The sequence below is a fragment of the Chenopodium album genome, chromosome 1 (genome assembly GCF_948465745.1).
Source record: "Chenopodium album chromosome 1, dcCheAlbu1.1, whole genome shotgun sequence".
Classification (NCBI taxonomy): domain Eukaryota; kingdom Viridiplantae; phylum Streptophyta; class Magnoliopsida; order Caryophyllales; family Amaranthaceae; genus Chenopodium; species Chenopodium album.
Window position 1 is genome coordinate 17,363,514 of NC_137834.1, and position 15,607 is coordinate 17,379,120.

A 15,607-nucleotide genomic window follows, 5' to 3' on the forward strand; every position below is an offset into this window, starting at 1 on the left:
CGTCTTGTATCCAATTCCAATTTTTTTGGTAGAACCCGGCCGGAATCCCATCAGGCTCCGGAGCTTTCCAAGGCTTCATAGCGAACAGGGCATTTTTAATTTCCCTTGATGTATACGGTCTGGATAGCCAATCCTTTTTATCCTCCGCAAGAGTGGCTGAGATCCCCCTGATGCCCTGAATAATGTCCAAACCTCTATTAGCAGGGGGAGGAAGATCATCATTGCCGTAGAGCGATTTAAAATAGGAGTCCGCAATATCAGCAATTTTCCCTTTGTCTGTGATCCAGACTCCATCCCCATCCTTGATCGCATCTAGCTTGTTCCTAGCCTTCCGACCTTTGACAAAATTGAAGAAATATTTGGAGCACGTATCCCCTGCATAATTCCAATTTAATTTTGCGCGTTGCCTCCAGTAGAACGCCATATTTTTTGAGTACTCAGATAATTACTTGCTAACACGATTGAAATCATTCGAGTTTCCATCGTTCTTCAAAATTAATTGCGCCTCCAAAAGGTCCTTCTCGAATTTATCCCATTCGCCGTGCCATTCACTACGCTTGTCGAGAGTCCATCGCTTAATCCCCAATTCTGTTTGGTGAATTTTCCTTGCCAATCTAAACATCGGGGATCCCCTCTGATTTTTTTCCCAGGCTTCACGAGCCACATCCAAGCAATCCGCATAGATAAGGCACCAACTCTCCAACTTATACACACTCCTCTTTTTATTTGGTGGTTGATGCGTTTGGAAAATAATAGGAGCGTGATCAGAAATTTGGATAGGTTGATGAGTGATGATGGAGTGGGGAAAAAGGTTTAACCATTTGACATTAGCATATCCTTTGTCAAGTCTTTCAAGAACTAGATCATCTCCCTCCCTCCCATTTGACCACGTGAATCTAGGACCTTGAAAGGTCAAGTCGTGAAAATTGTTATGTTCCTTCCATTCATTAAAAAGACTTGCACCCCTAATGTTAGAATTGATTCCTGTTTTGTCCAAGTGTGAGTCCACTTGATTAAAATCCCCAACTATTGCAATAGGAAGATCAAGGTTGGGGCTAGTCCATTGATTAAGGCAATCCCAAACACTACCTCGTTGGGTCGTACAAGGTTCACCATACACCAAAATCAATCTCCATTTTCCATTAATAACATCGTTGACATTTACTACAAGGAAATTGACACAAGCAAAAACAACTTCAAAAAGGGATTTATTCTTCCATCCCAACCAAAGACCACCACTAAGGCCCCTAGAGTCAATACCTTTGAAAAAGTTAAAACCTAAATTTCTTAAACGGTTAAAAACTAAGTCCGAGCTACTTTTAGTTTCTGCTATGAAAATAAAATCCGGACCAAAAGTCCCAACAAGCCTTCTAAGTCTTGGAATTGTCGGTGTTGTTGGGCTTTTAATACCCCGACAATTCCAAAGGAGCCCAATCACTGAGCTAGAGGTGGTTGAGAAGGGTCAACCACCGCAAGCCCATCACCTGTGTAAGTAATAGAAATGCAAGCTTCAAAATCAAATGAGAGTACAGGCCCAAACCCATTTTTGGAAGAAGACGGCCCATCCTGTGAAAGTCCATCAGATTGAATGCCCTTCCCCTTCTTCTTTTTCCTAGCAAGAGCAGAATCAGCATCATCATCCAATTCTTCTATAAATTGGATAAAAACAAGATCCAAAAGTGATATTATCATCCCCTACACATAATGTAAGTTTACCACTTTTGACATCTATTATTGCTCCTACAGTATGAAGGAATGGTCTACCCAAAATAATCGGAATTTGCAAATATTCCTCCATATCAAGAACAATAAAATCAACAGGTATATAAAATTTACCTACTCTAACAGGAACATCCTCTAAAACACCTAAAGGGTATTTCAGAGAACGATCGGCCATTTGCAGAAAAATATTGGTAGCTTTTAATTTACCCATATTTACTTTAGAGCTCACAGATAATGGCATAACACTTACACTAGCACCCAAATCACATAATGCTTTTTCAATCATCAGATTACCAATATGACATGGAATAGAAAAACTTCCCGGATCTTTTAGTTTAGGTGGAGATTTATTCTGCAGTAAAAGCAACAGTCTCTACCTCACTAATAGATTTTTTTCTAGTCAAAGTTTCTTTCATAAATTTAGAATATGCAGGAACTTGAGTAATTAATTCTGTGAAAGGAATTGTTACCTGCAAATTTTTCACAACCTCCAGAAACTTACCAAATTGCTTATCCAACTTACTCTTTAAATGTCTATTAGGGAATGGAAGTTTTATAGCAAGACCCTGCACATCTCAACTATTATCCTGGGGTTTACCCTGCAAAGAATTATATGAAAAGTTAGTTTTACCCAGTAGCCCTGCAAGGCTAGTAAAAACATTGTTTGGTTTAACAGAATCAAGATTAGCAATTTTTGTTGTAGCAAGTTCATCATTTTTGGGCATAGGAGGCCCATCATAGTGTGAACCACTCCTCAGAGTAATTGCATTTGCGTATTCTATTGTTTGTACTGGCTGTAATGGTAGGGCTCCCTGCTGGCGAGTTTGCAGAGTAGAGGAAATTTGCGCAATATGAGTATCTATTATTTTATTATGTGCTATTAATGAGTCAATTTGCGCAGCTCTACTCTGCATCTGCTTCTGCATATTGGCTAACATCGTTTTGATTTCTGATAGGTCAGAATCAAATGGAGGAGTAACAACCTGTTGTGGTCTCTGATGTGGAGGTTGGTAGTACCTCTGTTGTGGTTGTTGTACCTCTGGTGGAAGGTTAAGCACATTCGTACTATTGTACGACATATTTTGGTTATTTTTCAACCCTGTATTGTAGGTGTTAGAGTATGGACTAATTTGCTTATAGGTTTGAAAAGCATTAATCTTCTCAATTGAACTCCTACAGTCATGTGCCCAATGACCTACAAGACCACAATTTTCACAAAATATTGTAGAGTTAGTACCAATAGCAGAAACATTAGCAACAGAAGATGAACTAGAATTATTAATATTGTCTAGTTTCTGGCTAATAGAAGTCAATTGTGTCTGCAAAAAGAATATAGAATCGACTTGGTGTTTTCTGTTGTTTGCAAACCCTCTGGGATTCCCATATTGGGAATTATGAATAGCCATCTCTTCGACAACATTGCTCTCTATATTCTCATCCAAATTTATAAATCTTCCGTTAGCTGCAGAGTCCAAAATCATTCTTGAATTATATCCAAGCCCATTGTAGAAGGCTTGGATTATCTGCCACTGTGATAGTTTATGATGGGGACATTCTCTCTGCAAATCCTTAAATCTTTCCCAAGCTTCATATAAACTCTCATCAGCTTCTTGGGCAAAATTTTGGATTGCACTCCTTAACAAAGCTGTCCTCTCTGCAGGGTAATATTTATTATAGAAATTCAAAGCAAGAGTTTCCCAGTCAGTAATACCAAGTGTAGTTCTATTCAATCCATTATACCACAATTTAGCTTTACCACATAAAGAAAAGGGAAAAAGAAACTCCCTGATTTGGTCTTGTGTGACCCCAACTTGCCTAATAGTATTGCAATACTGACAGAAATCTTCAATGTGAAGATTAGGGTCTTCACCCTTAACTCCACTAAATTGCTTTCTTTCGATCATTGTGATAAACTGGGGCTTGATCTCGAATTGCACTCCATCGAGATTAGGTGTGGGAGCAAGATGTGGAAAATCTGTCAGGGATGGCTGCGAATAATCACTAAGCTTGTGAACAGGAGGAGGTGGTGGTGGTATAGTCATCTCTGATTCTTGATTGTACTAAACAAATAAATATGAGAAACCGTCCCAAAGAACTTACGTTCTATGAGACGAAAAAATAAAAATAAAAATAATCTAGACTAAAAAATTAAGGAAAAGTTAGAAAAAATAATCCCAACTTTCATCAATTTTTGCACAATAATCCCAACTTTGGATTATTCTGGAATAATCCGAACTTTGGGGGTTATTTACTTTCTTCAATCCCAAACCGGTCAATGAAAGTCAATGACCTATTATATCAGGTCACTTGACACGTGTCAAGTCCTGATTGGTCCAAAAAAAAAATTAAAAAAAAAACAAAAAACCAGCCACTTCCCTCACGGCCCCACCCCTGCTGCCCATCCCTCCACCACTCCTTCGCCGGACCACCGCCCTCACCCCACCCCTAGCGTCGCCAGTTTCCCCTATCCCTGAAACCCCTCTCATTCCCCCACACAACCACCAAGAAAACCCCTCTTCCACTCTCAAAAACCCCAAATCGCCACCCTAGCTAACTCGCAATCGCATCACACAGCAGCACGCCACCGCCAACCAACTCCCAACCGCAAAAATTGCCACCAATTAGTCCTAGGTGGGGGTTAGGGTGGCTTCCCGTTTTCGTTTAGGTGGTTTCAGGGTATGGAAGGCCAAGGGGGCTGCGGTTTCGAAAGATTGGAAGGGGGTTGTGGTTACCGTCGTGGGGAAAAGAGGGGGTGGGGGAAGCGACGCCGTAACGGCCGGCGTCAAGCTTCAGAGATAGGGTGGCCGGCGTCAGTCAAGGTTTGGGTTTGGTTGGTGTGAGAAGGGGAGGGTTTCGGCGGGTGGAGAGTGGTAATCGGGGGGTGGGGCGGTTTTCTGGCTGCGTGGGGGGTGTTTTCGGGTGTGAGCATGTGAAAGGGGTGGGGGAGGGGCTGGTGGAGTGGGTGGTTTGGGTGGGGGGCTGGTGGTTTAAGGGGGAAGGGGCGGTTGGGTTTATGTTTTTTTTTTTTTTTTTTTTTTTAAAAATTTTCAATATTTTTTTTTTATTTTGGATTAATCATGTGCTGACACGTGGCTTTTAAAAATCATAAAAAAAAAAAATTAACCTTCTCAACAGGTAACCGGTCATAAGGACTGAAGAAAAAGAATACCCCCAAAGTTCGGATTATTCCAGAATAATCCAAAGTTGGGATTATTGTACCAAAATTGAAGAAAGTTGGGATTATTTTTTCTAATTTTTCCAAAAATTAATCAGAAATAAAAATAAAACCGTCTCTCCGGCAACGACGCCAAATTTTGACAGGCTAAAGTCGTATCACCTAATCAAAAGTAATTCCTAAAACCACTAACTAAAATAGATAGGGAAGTAGGGTCGAATCCACAGGGAACAAGTCTTTTTATTCCTAATTAATTAATATAATCTAAATTATAGAGTAACAAATTATTATTATCGAAGGGAAATTAAACTACTAAGAGTAAAAGTGGAAAAGAATAAAAGTAGGAGGAGAAACAATGAATAAAAGACCTAGGGCATAGGTTCACCAATAAATAATATTCCAGGGTAAAACATAATAATCAATCATTAATGCATCAATTAATCAAATCATAAAGGGCTTTCGCTACGTATTACAATCACATAATTAATCTACCGGTATTAAATCTCATCTCTCGAATCTCGACTTAACCATTTATAAATTAACCTGCCTATTGAAACTAGACCTAAATATCAATTCTCATCTCTCGAATCTCGAATCAATATTGTCAAACTCATGCATAAAAGATCAGGCCTAATCTAGTCACAGAGCATTAAATCAATCAATAGGAAATTAATCTAACATTGACAATCAACAACAATAAATTACCTCTTCATATTATTTATGGATCCCCACAACCCTAGAATAAACTACTCGTGCATAATTAAAACTAAACTAAACAAAGCAATTAAAAAAAACATACTCAAAACAATAATAATAAAACTAGTATGAAAGAAACAAAAGCAATAATAATTAAGTTTAAATAAAAACATTCAACGAGCAACTTGAAGGAACGTAATAACTAATAAGAACGTAATAATCTTAATTCCCTACACAAAACTTTAGAGCTAATAATCAAAGCTTAAAAATAAGAAGAAAAAAAAAAAGAAAGCTGCGTGAACTAATCCTAAAGTCAACTAATACTCAAGAAAACAATTAAAAGTTTTTCTCCTAAAACTATCCTAAAAGCTCCGTAAAAGAAAACAAAGAAAAAATCTAAAAAACTCTCCCTGGTTGTTTCGAACTTCGACTTATATAGCAAACCGCCAAACCGACTTAATGCAACAAACACTCGCCCGATCGGGCCATTAGTCCATCCGATCGGGCCCGTCAATTTCGCCTAAGTTGGCAGCAACAAGTATGCTTCTTGGGTTATAAATTGGGCTTCATACGAATTGACCCAATATCCTTTGTCTTGATATCCGGTATTGGACTTGTAATTAAATTAGTACTCTGATGAACTGAGCCCTTAATCCTCGAATCAAATTAGTTAGATCTTAGAGGTGGTGGGATGTACGAGGTCGGCTCGTCATCGCAACAGACTCCGCAGCCTCAGCCTCAGGGTGATCTTGGGTGGACGGGTCCTGAGCTGTGTTTTCAACCTTCCGAGGAGACTGGAGGTGGAGCTTGAGGAGAGGTTACTCCTCGTACTAAGCAGTTTTACAATATGATGGGCGTCTCTCATCATCTGCGTCCTCCGGCGCCGTAGTTTATGTCTGAGTTTATTTTTTAATTTTTGACTTGTATAGAACTTTGCCTTTACTAGACTGATTTATTAGACATATTTGTTTATACATACCACTATGAGTTTATTTATTTATTATTTTTTCATTTTTATGTGTATATTTATGTGTGCAAAGAATTACGATAATTAATAATTTTGCGCAAAAATTCCGTCATTTTTATTATTGATGGAGCCGACTTTCTCCCCCAAAAAAAGAAAATGAAAAATAAAAATATTGGATTTACAAAAAAAACTTAAAAATTAAGTCTAAATAAAATCCAAAAAATAAAATTAATATAAAAAAGGATAAAGAAAATCGTAAAGTCATTGTTCAGACTCGAATCAGCCAGAAAAACGCGATTTTTTAAAAAGCTCGTATGATAAGAAACGTCAGCGCCACCTGGCGCCACGCGTTTTGCGTTAGCGCCAGATGCTAATTCTTGGCGCTTGGTGCCAGGCTCTGGCGGCGCCAGAGTCTGGCGTCTGGCGCTGATGAGCAATGACTCCGAATTCTTTCCGGATTGAAACTGTGCCGATGTTGTGTATAAATAGCCCCCTGATCAGTCGATTTTTTTCCTAATTTCAACAGATTAAATATAGTCTTAGCTTTTGGAAAAAAAATAAATAATCATGTCTTTAATCACTAAGAGTTTTACCAACTTCACTCATGAATGGTGTCGGTCTTTAACTACCAAGGAGAGAAAAGAATTAGACTTTTTTCATATGGGGGGTATTTATGGTGTCAAGGGGGTAGATCTGGATATAAACTTCATTCATACCGCCTTAGAATATTGGGATGTGGATACTCATTGTTTTAGGCTAGGGTGTGATGAAATTAGCCATTTGCCGGAAGAATTCGGTGCTATCTTAGGCTTCCCTGCATTAGATCTTGTAGTCATCCCTAGAATAAATGAATATTATTATAAGCATTTTGAGCGTTCTTTAATTTAAGAAGATCAAACAAATATAGTAGATGGTAGCATAGTTAATTTGAAAGAATTTGCTCGCCATTATTTTGATAGACCTTATTCTGAGTCTTTTCATGTTTATAGAAGAAGGGCTTTTCTCTTTTGCATGCTTAACCAATATCTTCTCACTAGTGGTAGAACTAATGAGGGTCAAGCAATTATATTAACTATTTTGGAGCAAATTGAATCTGGGAGAAATCCAATGCCACTAATTGTTGGAGAGACTATGCTTAGTCTTGATGAATTGAAGAGAAATCCAAAAGCACCTTTTCGGGGCTCTCCAATTTTATTACAGGTAGAAAAATAATATTTTTAATTACATAAATCAAAAACATATTTTTGTATAGTAATATTAATTTATTTGCATTGATTTTTTTTAACAGATGTGGCTAATGAAGGGACTAGAATAAATTAGTCCACCCGACAATGTTGAAAAATACACTCCAAATTTCTTTGTGAGAAGAAAGAAACGCTTCTCTAAGATGGGGCGCCATGAGTGGAAGAAGGTCTTTGCCTCTTGCAACTTTGCCATTAAGTGGATCATCCCTTGTTGGAAAATAGAGATGATGGTTGGTGTCAACAAGCAACCCTTCTGTCGTCTTCCAAGCTTAACCAAGATGACTTTTTATTATCCCTGCAGGGTAAAAAGACAGTACGACCTACTTCAAACAATTCCTTCTGGGGATCTTCGTCGTCCCTATGAATTCCCTGTTTCTCAAGAAGTAGAAAAATTTGATGCTTACTGGAGCGCTAGACCTTTATGGGAAGTGATTACCCAAAAGGTTCCTCCTTCCTTGCCCAATGATGTGAAAAGGTGGCTTCTCAAGAAACCTTCAAAGGATATGAAGAAAAATCAGAGTAAAACTGATGTGAAGAGTCGTCTAGGTGACAAAGTGATTCCCGTTAAGGAACGCTTGGGTGAAAAGGTTGAATTCAAAACACCTACGATGCCTAAGAAGAAGAGCTCTACAAAGGATAAAGGGAAAAGAAAAGCTGATACTACAGAGAAGAAGGGTTGGGTAGAGAAGAAACATGGAGTCCTAGTTAAGGGAGAAACTATTTACTCCAAAATTGAATATAGGTCCTCTAAAGGATGCCTACTAGCTAAAGTCATGGATGATGAAGAGGATGCAGACAAAAATTGGAAGAGAGAAAAGAAAGAGAAGAAAGATTAAAGCATTGCTTAACTTTCAATTATTAGACTTAGTTTTAAATTTAAAGTTAATTTGTTTTATTTAAATTCCATCAATAATGTAATTTGTTAGTTTATTTTATTAATGAAATTTCAGCTTTTTAATTAAATAATTTCCTTTAAATTTAATTTATTAAAGCAACGAAAATTTAATTTTCCAGAAGCATTTTCGAGTACGAAAGTCGAAAATTTTCCAAAAATCACCGAAATATTCCCAATTGCTCCCCAGAAAAATGGCGCCGCTTCTTCACGACTAGCGCCTGCTGCAACAGTCTGGCGGTAAACGATAAACACCGTCGTCTAGCGCTAAGGTTAATCGGTTGGCGACGAAACTTTTTCTGTGACGCCGGTGCTTCGTCGAATTTCTGTCGAATTTTTTTTAAAATCTGGGATGCGAGGTTTGCAAAAAAGTAAAGTGGCCGCACCCGTAGAGGGTTGCCTACGTATCCTTTCTTAAGGAATCAGGAGAAACGTAGCTCTCTTGAGTATCCTACTCAAGTAATTATGGGTAGTATTTTTTTAAGTTAGTCAAGATTTGTCATGTTCCAGAACTCATTGCCATCCATATCAGTTAATTTTGCTGCACCTCCTGATAGGATTGTTTTGACAATATAGGGTCCAGACCAATTAGGCCTAAATTTACCCCTTGGATCTAAAACATTCTTCCTTAATGCTTTTAACACCAAGTCTCCTACTTTGATGTTTCTTGTCTTGACCTTCTTATTAAAATGCCAAGCCATACGAGCTTGATAGCATTGAGTATGATGTAGAGCTTCTAGTCGTTTTTCATCAAGTAGAATTAGCTCCTCATATCTCGCCCTAGTCCATTCAACTTCATCGAGTTTGCTTTCTAATGCAATGCGTAGATATGGTATCTCTAGATCTACAGGTTGTACGATATCCATTCCATAAACCAAGGAGAATGGCGTATTTCCTGTTGATGTGCGAATTGACGTGCGATAACCCCACGGTGCGAAATGGAGTTTGTCAAGCCAATCCTTGTAATTTTCTGTCTTTTTCTCGATGATAGTCTTTAGATTTTTATTAGCCGCTTCAACTGCTCCGTTTTCTTGAGGTCAATAAGGAGAAGAATGATGGTGTTGAATGCCATATTTTTGTAACAATTCTTCACACTCAGCTTGAAAGTGAGTTCCATTGTCACTTATCATTTCATGTGGGACTCCATATCGGCAAATAATATTTCTTTCGATAAAGAGTGCTAAATGTTTTGCAGTGAGTTTAGCATATGATTGTGCTTCGACCCACTTTGTGAAGTAATCAATTGCTACTAGGATGTATTCATGACCTCCTGTTCCTGGGGGAGTGATTTTACCAATAATGTCGAATCCCCATGTAAAGAATGGCCATGGTGAAGTGTAGGTGTAGAGTAGAGATGGAGGAACATGTTGTAAATTGGCGTAAATTTGGCACTTAGGGCATCTTTTTACATATTGATGACAATCCCGATTCATGGTAGTCCAATAATATCCTTCTCGCATTATCTTTTGAACTAGCATTTTGCCATTTACTACGTGAGTTCCACAAATGCCTTCGTGGACTATCCTCATTGCTCTTTGAGCGTCCTTTTTCCCTATACATAAAAGAGCATGACCGTTAGGTACCCTTTTATGTCACTCGTTGTCTATGAGTATGTATTAGGAAGCCAAAAGTCTTAATGCTCGTTTTGCTCTTTTATCAGCATGAGGCGGGTATTCTCTTTTGGTGACATAATTAAGTATATACGTGTACCACGGTTCTTCTTCTTCTTCTTCTTCTTCTTCTTCATCTTGGATCACTTCAAGATCTTCTATAGCTTGAATATAAGCCGGTTTATGCCTTTTTTCTACAGTTAGAGGCATTTGCTCGATTTCCGTAGGAATCCTAACCATCGAGGCTAGTCTTGCCAAGGCATCAACAAATTGATTTTCCTCTCTAGGTAGATACGTGTATTCTACCTTTTCTAACTAATTAGTGAGAGTTTCCAGATAAGTTTGGTAAGGGGCTAGACTTTCGCTCCTTACTTTCCATCTTTTAGAAATCTGGTTGATGATCAATGAAGAGTCTTCGAATATTCGTAATTTCTTCACTCCCAATGCCAAAGATGTTTCAAGGCCTACCACGCATGCTTCGTATTCAGCAGCGTTGTTGGTAACGTCGAAATCTAGCTTTATGGAAATTGGAACATGCTCTTATTTAGGTGATACTAGTAATACTCCAACGCCATATCCCTTTTGGTTTGAGGCTCCATCAAAGTATAAGGTCCAAGTATCATCTTCTGTGACCATCTAGTCTTCGTCTGGAAATTCATTGTCGTGTATTGGCATTGAATCTTCTATTGGAAAGTCCACTAGAAAATTTGAAACCACATATCCTTTGAAAGCTTTTTGAGGCATGAATCTTGCTTCGAACTGGGCTAAGTTGACTATCCATCTTGATATGCGTCCATTGAGTGTAGACTTCTCGAATAAATACTCGAGTGGATCCATTCGGGAAACTACAAGGACTGTATGCACGAGCATGGAATGTCTTAACTTGGTTGTGGCCCACACTAATGCGAGGCACAATTTCTCAAGTGGTGTATAGCGTACTTCATACCCGAGCATCTTTCTACTTAGATAGTAGATTGCATTTTCTTTATCTTCTACTTATTGTGCAAGCATGGCTCCCATTGTTTCTTTGGTGACTGTTAAGTACAACCTAAGAGGTATTCCTGGAAGTGTTGGTGCTAATATGGGAGGATTTGCGAGATAGGCTTTGATCTTTTCAAAGGCTTTTTGACACTCATCATCCCATATTACTGGTACATTCTTTTTAAGCTTCTTGAATATTGGTTCACAGATTGTTGTCAATTTTGATATGAACCTGCTTATGTATTGCAACCGGCCAATAAATCCTTGAATTTGCTTCTCGGTTTTGGGCGGTGGCATTGACATGATTGCCTTGATCTTGCTTGGGTATATCTCTATTCCTCTAGAAATTATGACATAACCCAAAAGATTGCCTGAGGTGACTCCAAAAGCACACTTAGATGGATTCAACCTCATGTTGTGTTTTCTTAGCCTTTCAAAGAATTTTCTCAAGGCTACTTGATGGCCTGGGCGATCTTTGATTTCACAATCATATCGTCCACATATACTTCAACTTCTTTGTGCATCATGTCATAGAGCAAGGCAGTCGCTGCTCGTTGGTAAGTAGCACCCGCGTTTTTCAACCCGAATGGCATTACCGTGTAGCAGTAAGTACCCCATGGTGTTATGAAGGTTGTTTTCTCCATGTCTTCTTCTACCATGAGAATTTGATTGTATCCAGCGTATCCCTCCATGAACGAGAGAAGTGCATGATTCGATGTATTATCTACCAAAATATCGATGTGTGGTAAAGGGAAGTCATCCTATGGACTTGCCTAATTTAGATCTCGATAGTCGACACACATTCTTACCCTTCCATCCTTTTTCGGGACTAGGACGACGTTGGCCACCCATTTGGGGTATTTGGATACCCTGATGAAACCTGCAGTTAATTTTTTTGAACTTCTTCTTTTATTTTAAGAGCTACGTTGGGTTTCATTCGACACAACTTTTGTTTTACAGGTTTCATTCCTGGAATTAGCGGTATAGTGTGTTGAGCTATTTCTCTATTAATACCTTGAATATCTTCATATGACCAAGCAAATACATCGATAAATTCTTTAAGTAGATTGATTAAATCGGTTCTTTCTTGTTCATTAAGTGTTGACCCGATTTTAACTTCTCTTTTAATGGTTGAATCATTTGAGATATCAACCGTCTCAGTTTCCTCGATTATCGATATTTTCTTTTCAAGTGTTTCCATTGCTTTAATAATTTCTTTGTCATTTTCATTGTTAGTTAAGCAATGCTCGTCATCTTGGGTTATAGAAAAGCACGAAGAGTAAGAGGAAGAAGACATATTATTAAACTCAGAAATCATTACATAAAAAAGAGATATGTCCTCAGGGACTTGATTGCTAACTATCCTAGGGGAAGAGATAGAAGAAGGGGGTGCTACAACTAAGGATTTAGATGACTCTACAGGAAAAGACTCCGATTCTGATTTGACTCAGACGACTCTTCGAACATCGGTCCTTGCCCTGCGTTATGGAGATTCTCCTTCCGCTTGGAGTAGTCACCTTGACTGTCTTGCGCCATCCTTGTAGTGATCCTTCTGCTGGAGTGATGAGATTTGAGGGGTCAAAGCTTTCTCTTTGTAAGACCGTTTGGATGAGCGAGGAGTTATCCTCTATGTACTTCGTCTCATCTTTTTCTCGCCCAAATAGTAATTCCATGACATTAAAGTCAAAGCATGGGGGTGCTTTCTCCTTGTGGATAGGAGTTAGGATTTCATCTAGAAAATAAAAATCTAGGAAAATTTCGAATCCCGGTTGCCTTATGCCATTTACAACAAAAGGCTCGGGAAATTCGTAGCATGGATAGTCCTCTCCTTCTTTTATGAATTGTCCATTGAGAGTAAGAGGATACTGATCCATTGAGATTGCTTTCTTTTGGATGCAAGCGTTCATTCGTGCCTTAGAATTTTCCTGGGCTCGCTTGAGATATTCCCGAGTCAGTTTGAAACCAAGTCCAAAAGTGTCTAACTTAGGGAGGCTAGGCAATTCCGGTGGTTTTGCTATTCCTTTCTTCTTTCCTAGTGTCATTCCAGGAAAATGCCCTTGTTTCTTCAAGATAGCGTTTATTGTCATATTGGAGTGGGGGTCGTGGCAGAGAGGGGTCCTTTCATCTTCCTCGATTAAAGAGACCTCTTCATTAAAGCCCCACAAATCTTCATCGTCTTCATCGTGCTCCACATTAATGATTGGATTTTCTATAGCTTTAATCCTCATGGGTGAAGCGTCGATTGTAATAGGAATTCCTCCAACTATGGCCTTTACCTGTTGGTGGAGAGATGAAGGGACGACCTTTAGGTCATGAAGCCAAGGGCGTCCAAACAATAAATTGAATGAAGCTTTGATATCTACTACTTGAAATGTAGTAGCATGTTCTATCGCTCCCGCCGTTATATTCATGGTAATCTTGCCAAGAGCTTGACGACGAGTGTTGTCATAAGCTCTTATTCCTTGCGTTGACGGGGATAAGTCTTCATCCCTTATGCCTAGCATCCTCGCAGTTCTAAGTGGACAGACATTATATGCCGATCCATTGTCTACAAGAGTCATAGGGACGTTCATCCTCTTGCAAACTACTGTGAGATTGAGTGCCTTATAATGCTTGTCACCTTCTAGAGGTAAATCTTTGTCGGAAAAGGTGATCAAGTTGATAGGACTAGGGAGATCACTCGTAAGGAAGTTAGCCAACCCCTCAGGAGTGGTGTCAGAATCTATCCCTATCTTATCCAAAGCATTCATCACTGCCAACCTATGCTCTCGAGATGTTGCTAGAAGCTTCCATACGTTCATCTCAACCTTGGTTTTCTTGAACTGTTTGACAATATCATTGTCTTCTATGATAGGTATGGAAACTTGCTGCATAGTCGGTATAGGCTGTGTTGAGATGGGAGGTTGCATTCTCCCTGACCTTGTGACGACATCTATAGATGAATCTTCTTCATCCCAAAAATCGCTTATTGGGTATATGACTGAAAGTGGAGGTTCTTCCATATCTTTAAGATAGACGTCTTCATCATCGCTGTCCTAAACCCCATTGATGCTAATATCTTCCTCCTGTGGGATTTGGACTAGCTTTTTATCATCAATCATTTTCTGAATTAAATCTTTAAATTTAAAACAGTTTTCAATAGTGTGACCTCCTGATTGATGGTATTGATAGTAGAACATATCTGTCCTTTTTAGCGATTCGAATGGTCTCAGTTCGAGAGGTTTGATCTTGCCACTCTCGGAGAGAATTTTGAACATTTTAGCGTAAGGAATCCCAATTGGAGTATGGAGTCTATTACTCTTCTTGGGTCTGTCAATTACTTGTAGAGAGAAGGGTTTCTTCTTCGTGGGTGGAACCTTGTCACACTTTTTCTGAAGCTCCTCTAATTGTTTCTTCGCGACTTCGAGAGCTTCACGTAGAAAGATTGATCCCTCCCACATGGACAATGTAAGCAACCGTACATCCTCTTTACTTGCTAGTTCGGGAAAGTCATCCATGGCATCAAAAAAGATCTCCTCCTCTTCTTCGATAGCATGGATTTCTTTAATAGGCTTGATGAGAGATGAGGGATCAACCTCATTTTCTTCATCAAAGATGGCCAAGGAATGAGCGAGAGGTGCATTGTCAATGCTCGGCTTCTTACTGGCAGGAGGCAATGACAATTTGTTGTTATTATTAAATCTTGGATAGCTTCCTTAAGCTTCCAACAATTTTAAGTAAGATGACCCCTACCATGGTGATATTTGCAATGTGCATTGGGGTTCTAGTTAGTTGTCCTCTTCTCAACCGGTGGGTCTTCAAATGGTCCAATAGGAGTTATAAGACCTTTTGCATTTAGTCGGTCAAATGCGGTGTCATAACTCATACCTATAGGAGTAAAGTTCCTCCTAAATGGTTTCTTTTGTCCTTGATTATTCATAGCAAGGACTTCACTTAAATTAAAGGTGCTAACATTGTTTGAGTGGGTGGTTTTGGAAGAATAAGGATTGTCGTTCTTCTTGCCTTTCCAGTCACTGTTGGAGTTACTGTTAGCCGCTTTCAGCTTAGCCAGGTCGTTTTCAATATTAATTCCGATGTCATAGACGGCCTTGAAGGTATGGAGATTATTCTGGTATTTAAGATGCTTGGAGTACTTCTCTTGAAGGTTCTTGATGAACAACCTCACAAATTCTTTCTCACTTGGTACTTCAATCATCTTAGCAGAGGTTTCTCTCCATTTGTTGAAGAAAGAAGTGAAACCTTCATTCTCCTTCTGCTTGAGAATTTCAAGTTCCCTATAGTCAGTTTCAACTTGAATGTTGCACTTGTACCTATCAATGA

General features: G+C 39.0%; 1 non-coding gene across 1 annotated transcript; it reads left to right on the forward strand.

Moving 5' to 3' along the window:
* Positions 1 to 3,258: 3,258 nt before the first annotated feature.
* On the forward strand, positions 3,259 to 3,365 carry LOC145564535 (small nucleolar RNA R71). The gene has a single exon (XR_014094852.1). It is a non-coding gene; the product is annotated as a small nucleolar RNA R71 (small nucleolar RNA).
* The last annotated feature ends 12,242 nt before the right edge of the window (positions 3,366 to 15,607 follow it).